Source organism: Austrofundulus limnaeus, unplaced genomic scaffold (assembly GCF_001266775.1).
Source record: "Austrofundulus limnaeus strain Quisiro unplaced genomic scaffold, Austrofundulus_limnaeus-1.0 Scaffold342, whole genome shotgun sequence".
NCBI classification, from domain to species: domain Eukaryota; kingdom Metazoa; phylum Chordata; class Actinopteri; order Cyprinodontiformes; family Rivulidae; genus Austrofundulus; species Austrofundulus limnaeus.
In genome coordinates, this window is record NW_013952744.1 from 444,176 (window position 1) to 451,124 (window position 6,949).

Consider the following 6,949-nt stretch of genomic DNA (forward strand, 5'->3'; position numbering starts at 1 on the left):
AACCCTTTGTACGAACAAAAGTAAGAGAAATTTAGGATAAAAATACGAACATGTTCTTGCATGGGGCCCAATGTTCTTATCCTAACTGGGCTTTCTTCAAAGGAGACAAAAACCCAAACAGGACTCCAGCCAGCAATGGAGTAAAAAGGAGAACCTCAGACACAGATCAGTGGTCATTTCATATGTTGCGTGAGTTAAGTAAGAAACTGAGACATTTATTGCAGACACTAAATAATTTTGAAACATTGTAAGTCACAATCATGCTAACAATGGGACTTACCAGTACATCTTGTCTGTAAATTTGTGATTTAAGACGTTTATTTACTAAACAAGACCTCCTAGTGGCTTTCAAACCCCCAACTGAGACAAAGACTGGTTCACCACAAACTAAAAGTTGAGGTACGGACAAATTTAGAAAAGTGCGCCACACAAAAAAATCAGATGTAYAAAACTGTGCACACGCATGTTCCTGTGCACTTTTTCTTTAAACATCCCAATGAACGTGGAACTGAGCACATGTGAGAAGCCTCCCCTGACACGCCTCCATTTAAATATGTAAAATAGATGTAAATGTGTCCAGCSTGTGAKATTCTCCTCAGATTGTCCTCTCTGTGGGATCAGAACTGATTTTTAGATGCAGGAAAAATATACATTAAAGGGCGAATGAGTGAGAAAACTGTCTAAATAAGTRGTGGGGTGTAAAAATGAGTTTGCCACATACAAAGGTGTGTGTGGGTGTGTAGCTACGCGCGTGTGTGAAGCTGTTGTCTTCAGTGGTGCATATGAGGCTGAGAGACATTTCCACCTTTACACCCAGGAATACGGAGTATGTGAGCAGCCAATCACAGAACGACAAATGTCAWCAGGGTCCAATGACAGAGCAAGAGCTGGTGCAGAGATATCAAAATAAGTGCAAGGTCCCAGACATGAAATGGCGTCTCAGAAATCATGTGAAACAGATTATACAAGACGTAGTGGTTATCAAAAAAGATACAATAATAGGAATGTCAAGACAGTATGAACTTGTACAGGCAGAGAGTTATATAAGTATTCCAGCACAATACAAAAAAAAAAAAACCCACGCTGTCCTCTATTATTCTTGTAGTGATATCAACCTGCAGAACAGTTGACATTGATCCATAAATTACGCACAACTTTACGCAGCAACAAATCTATTGTCTGCATCTTGTGGAGCTGAGGAATCATCACAGGTGAGCTGTTCTGAATTAATCTGCTGAGTTGACAATGTTTTTTTTCTCAGTGAGAATTAAAATGTTTCTTAGACAATTGACAGACATTTAATGGCACATTTTTATTGGCTCAGCTGTGTGCGCCTYGCAGGCCTGTGCTCTGCSTGTTTCCAATATGTGACAAAAACATAAAAACTTTACAGTTTACAGACTGGACTGAGGTTCTTCGATCATTTTTAAGCTGCTCTATTTTCTTGTCTGAGGTTAAATGATTTTCAGTCCCGGGGTTCAGTTTCATGATCATTCGAGTTTAAACAATAAAAACTCAACACCGTGTTCAGACGCTCCTTACATCCAGAAAACACAACAAAGTCATATTTCTGTGGATTCAGGKCAGATTCATGACTTTGTGGGTYAAAACTGTCGACTGAAAAACTGCATGRTTGCTGCAACAAACGGCTGCTGCATATTCTCACTGCAGGTGAAAAATGTGCGTATATTTACGCACACTTTCACGTAACTTTGGTTTTGATACATCCCAACGTGGGCGTAGAACCYGGCGCATGCTACTTTTTTATGCGTACGCACCGTTTACACAAGAGGGCCCTGATGTTTTCCGCATATAATTTTTTCAGATGGTTTTCTTGAAATAACGAATTAATTATGTCACTATCATGAAATAATAATGACCATTTTCTCAGGATAACAAGATAATTATCTTTTCTTGAATGCTCACGATCAGTTTCTCAGTGTTCTTAAAACTTTGCCAAGAATGAACTCAAAATGAAAATGTCACATTGTGGAGAACCTGGCACAGATCACAGGCTGAAATTGCAGTTTGTTTGTCTTGTACAGATAACTTTCATATCAAAAGGCTGGCCCGACTGCAACTCAACAGGCGTTTACACTTAAGTGATCCTGCTGATATAATAAACTTTATCAGTAAACAGCTGAGGAATCCAGGCCATCTTTATGGTTATTGAATGATGCACAAGAGGAAAACCGTGTCTCGTCATCTCAAGAAAACCATCAGTAAATTAACTCATCTTGGGAAAACGATCATCTCAGTTTCCGTAATAGGAGGGTTTCACGTGACGTCACGATGCAGTGCCACTAGAGCGTGAAGTTTGGATGGAGGTCAGGAAGTGAAAAAGTGGAGTATCTGCTATCTGAAAAAAATGCCCATATCTTGTGTAGTTTACGAGTGCTCCACTCATTCTAACTAAATTAATAATGAATAATTATACATTGATTAAATTATATGTTAAATTTAATAAAATTATGGCTCTTTTCATTAATGTTAGTCATATTTGARGCACGTTGCAGCAGGAGGATGTAAAATAGGGCTGATTCATGGGGGAAAAACACCTAATTCCACCCTCTGATCTCACCCCCACCCCGCCAAACAAACCTCAACCCCCCAAACTCTTTTCTGACTGAAGTCTGAAAATATTAGACAAGCGGCAAAAAATCTACAGGAGGATAAAAGTAAAAAGAGGTAGAAGTTGAATAAAGTTCGGCTGTGATGGAGAGACAGCGCGATCGGAAGTCAGCAATGAGATATCCGTAATTTATTACATTTATTATATTTGTATAACTATATTTCATAGTTACGGTGAAGTTTAGTTAGTTATTTTAGTGTCTTTGATGCAAAAAAAAGCCATAAACGTGGTGCTCCAGTCCAGCTGCGGAGGTGGACTGAGTCGGACCGAGCCGCAGCTTGAGAGAGGAGCTTAAAGACAGAGATGGAGGAAAAACAGTCGGAGACAGAGTGAGGACTTTGATGAGGAAGTAGGTGATTCACTCTTTCAGTTATAAGAGGGAAGAAGAAGATCGAGCACCAAGCAGACTCTACGGTCCCGTTACCGGTCTGCCGGGGCAGTGTGGTGCTAACTACACCAAACAGCTGATGAAAGCACGTAAACAACGGGRGGTGTAGAACTTTTTATTCAGCAGGTGGATCCACAACCTCGGTACCAAACAGCTCCACGATGGTTATTGTTTTTTTTTTTGCCAGGGTGAGCATTTAAGATAATGCCAGCAGTAGCGGCTAACKTCAACAAACATCCAGCACCTAACGACATAGAACTAGGGCAGCCTTAGTCCAGATGAGGTCCACATTAAACTACCAGTAACTTAATACTCACTACTAAATAAACGGTCGTTATAAACATAACCTCTAAAACAAGTTAGCAGCTAACATACCTCTGAATGTAGTGATGGCTGCAGGCACCGGGGGCATTCTGCTCCTCCTGACCACAGACGSTTTAAAATCCACTTTTTACGTTTGTTCTGTGAGCTTTCTACATTTTTCATCTTTGTGTATGATAATCAGTGTTATCATATGTTGTTATAGGGTTGGGCAGAATAATGTGGAATTATTCATCAGATAAACTTTTGCTGGTTATTATTTGGCATCAACAGCCTGCTGATGTAAAAACGTGTGTGGTACCGACAGCCTCAGAAAATCTTTAGGTTCTGTCGAAAACTCATTCATCTTCATCATACGAGTCATGTCKGACATATTTGTGAAAAAATTGTTGTCATATATCTTCAAAAACGATCTAAATCCATACATTATAGACTCTGTACAGTAGTTTCCTCCATAGACATTTTACCCCCTGCCCTCCAGCAGAGATCGCTCCGCCTTCGAAACCACATGACTGAAATCCAGCTATTAGGAGTCAACTCAAATGAAATATTTCACCATCTTTCTCACACATTTGGCAAACTGACAATTGCCAGCCCTGTTAAATTCCTGAAAAATAATAAAAATGTAAAAAGTTTTAAAAAGTTTAAACATACATTAAAGACTAGCTCATTGGGAAACACACACGAACCTTCTCCGTCCAACTTGCCTTAAGTTCTGAGACATATCCTACATGTCCTGCTCACTTTATGGCTGGCAGCTACAACATGCTGAACTGCAGTCATTTGTCATCGTGTGAGTCAGTTTTCTCAAGCCAAGCTCAGATTCTCCACACCGCCACCAGGCCTGCAGTCACATTAGGTTGCTAATGGAGTTCCGGGTCAGTTAGAATGATCCAGCCCTGAGGTTAGTACTTCTACAGAGGGCAGCTACATTTCTTGTTGAGAAATGCAAAATGTTGATGAGTTTAAAGGCATATTGTTCAAAGAGAAGAAGGGGTTCTTTGTTTCCATTAACTGTTAAGCTCTGCTTGCTAATTAGTATTCTGATTTTTTTTATCACATCTACATTCAACTACTTTACATTAATACCAAATAGTGAGAGACAAAACTTCAGTTAAACATACTAACAAAAACACATAATTGCACAGCCAGACAAACTGGTGGAAATGAAACTGAATGTGTTGCCAAGGTTGTGTAGCTGAGGTTCAAGTGGATAATAAAAACCAGACCAGAAGTGATACCCTATGGCTCCTCATACAGGAGTGTGGGTGTTGTAAAGAGTCCAGTACATCTGCCTGTATTGTAAGCTCAAATTCCTTGGAGTTCTGTGACACTTGTTGCACAAAACAACAAAACCCCATTGGTGGTACTAACCAGTGGTGGGCACAGTTCCCCTAAAGCCAGAGCACTAATAGGGGAACTAATTTCCTGATTAGTGCTTTAGGGCTTTTGCTAATTTAAAAATTTATTAGTGGATTAGCACTTGCTAAATTTATAGGTTAAAATTAGAAGCACTAACTGAGGTCTATAAATGTTATTGATCAACATTATTGTTAACAGCTGACAATGAAAGCTGTCACACATTTTGTTYACATGTGTCACTCATCACTATATTGACAATATATTAACAATATATGAACTTGTACAGCTGTTGAATGTCAGTGATAAGTCTTAAGAGAGCAACATGTGACTCATGTTTTCTGTTGAAGAATGTTCACAGGTTGACTGGGTTATTTTAGTGCTTTAGAATTAGCCTTTGCTAAAAAAATTCAGTGCATTAGTGCTTTAGAATTAAGGGACCTAAATATTTGAGTTAGTGTTTTATGGCTAGCGGAACTAATTTTTATATTAGTGCTGCCCACCACTGATACTAACATTGTGTCCCACATGCCAAAAAAATGGCATGACAGAATCATCCAGCCTAATGCAAACCTGCACTGTGAMCCATATCAAACACTAAAGTGCTGATAGTACTTGCGAATGCATGTAAGGAAAATTATCTATGTCTCATTACTAGTACTTATTGTTTTGAATAACTGGTGGATGCTCTGACAACTGTCTGATAACACTATTGCTCCCTTTGATTTTATTTATTTATTTATTTATTTATTTATTTATTTATTTATTTATTTATTTATTTATTTATTTATGTCAGTAATATACATTTCAGGTCCTTTCTTAAAAAATCTGTTTTTTTTTCTTTGACGTTGAGGTAGAATTATTTTAGCACTCATCTTCTGAGTGTCTTCAGACTATCAACAATATATCTTGATTCCCTTGGCTATCCCTTGTACTTTCTCTGGGGAAGGTCTAATCCCTGCTGCTTCTAATCCTGTACTGCTGAGACCAATTCAAATTCATGTGGGACTTAACGCCCTGTAATGCCTTTACAAGTAGTTGCGTAAAGCTGACACGCCATTCGTTCTGGGTAGGATTTCCACTCTGGATTACAAGACAAATTCTGAAATAATTAATGTGAGTTGGCGAAAGAGAATATCAGGCATGGTTTTAAAGAACWGTATTAATTTCACAATGAAACAATCTCTGGTGTTTTGTTCAACRTCTGTGAGAGGGTTTTTTTTATCCTGTTGTTTTGTTTTTTCTTTCTTTATGCTACATAAATTGTTTTTTTTATTACCATTAGGTTTCTTATATTTTCTTAGAAACAGCTATGTTCCCTTTTGAAAGATTATTGTCACTTCTCTTTACCAACAAATCACCACAACAGTGCACCAGTCTGTATGTTAGAAATGATGAGACAGAGAAAAAAATGAAGACAATAAAGTATTCCTTGAAGGAAGGAATATTGGCCACCACTTCATGTTTCATATACATGTATACACTAAACAAAATACAAATGCAGCACTTGTGTTTTTGCTCCCATTTTTCATGAGCTGAACTCAAAGATCTAAGACTTTTTCTATGTACACATTAGTAGCCAATGTTTTTCTTTTCAGTTTGCTCAAATGTCCATTTGATAACATGGCCAAACACCCAGATGGCTGACACGGCAGTAAACCTGTAGATCTGTACAGAAAGATTACCTCATTCTGTTCAAAGTCCTGTCATGTGGCTTTACAGTCAAATAGAACAAAGTTACCATTTAACTGATTTTATTTTTAAATAAAAACAGTCGTAAAAATGATCCACATTCATATCTAAAAGTTCACAATCAATTGCAGAGATTTCCTTTWAGCATAAAATCATGTTTTCAATGTGATACAATTGACCTTTTGCACATTTCAGTCATAACGCATGCACATACGAGGTTTTTGCGCATTCACCAGAAGTAAGGGGGGCCATTCGCCGTGTGAGTCAAGTGTTTACCTTCCTTCCAACAATATCAATGGGAAAAGTGGATTTTGTAGTGTGTATAATTGTTTGAGGCAACATGAGTAAAAGATAAAGAAGAAGCTTGCTTCTTTTTCCAAATTCATCAAGGAAATAAAGCTGGTAAAAATAGTTCATTTCATGGAACCGGGTTAATTTGAGTCTATCACTAAAATAACCCGGTTCATTTGAGTCATTTGAGTCCAAGTCCTGCACTGCACCCTCCCCATTAAAAATGAGTGTACACACACACACACACACACACACACACACACACA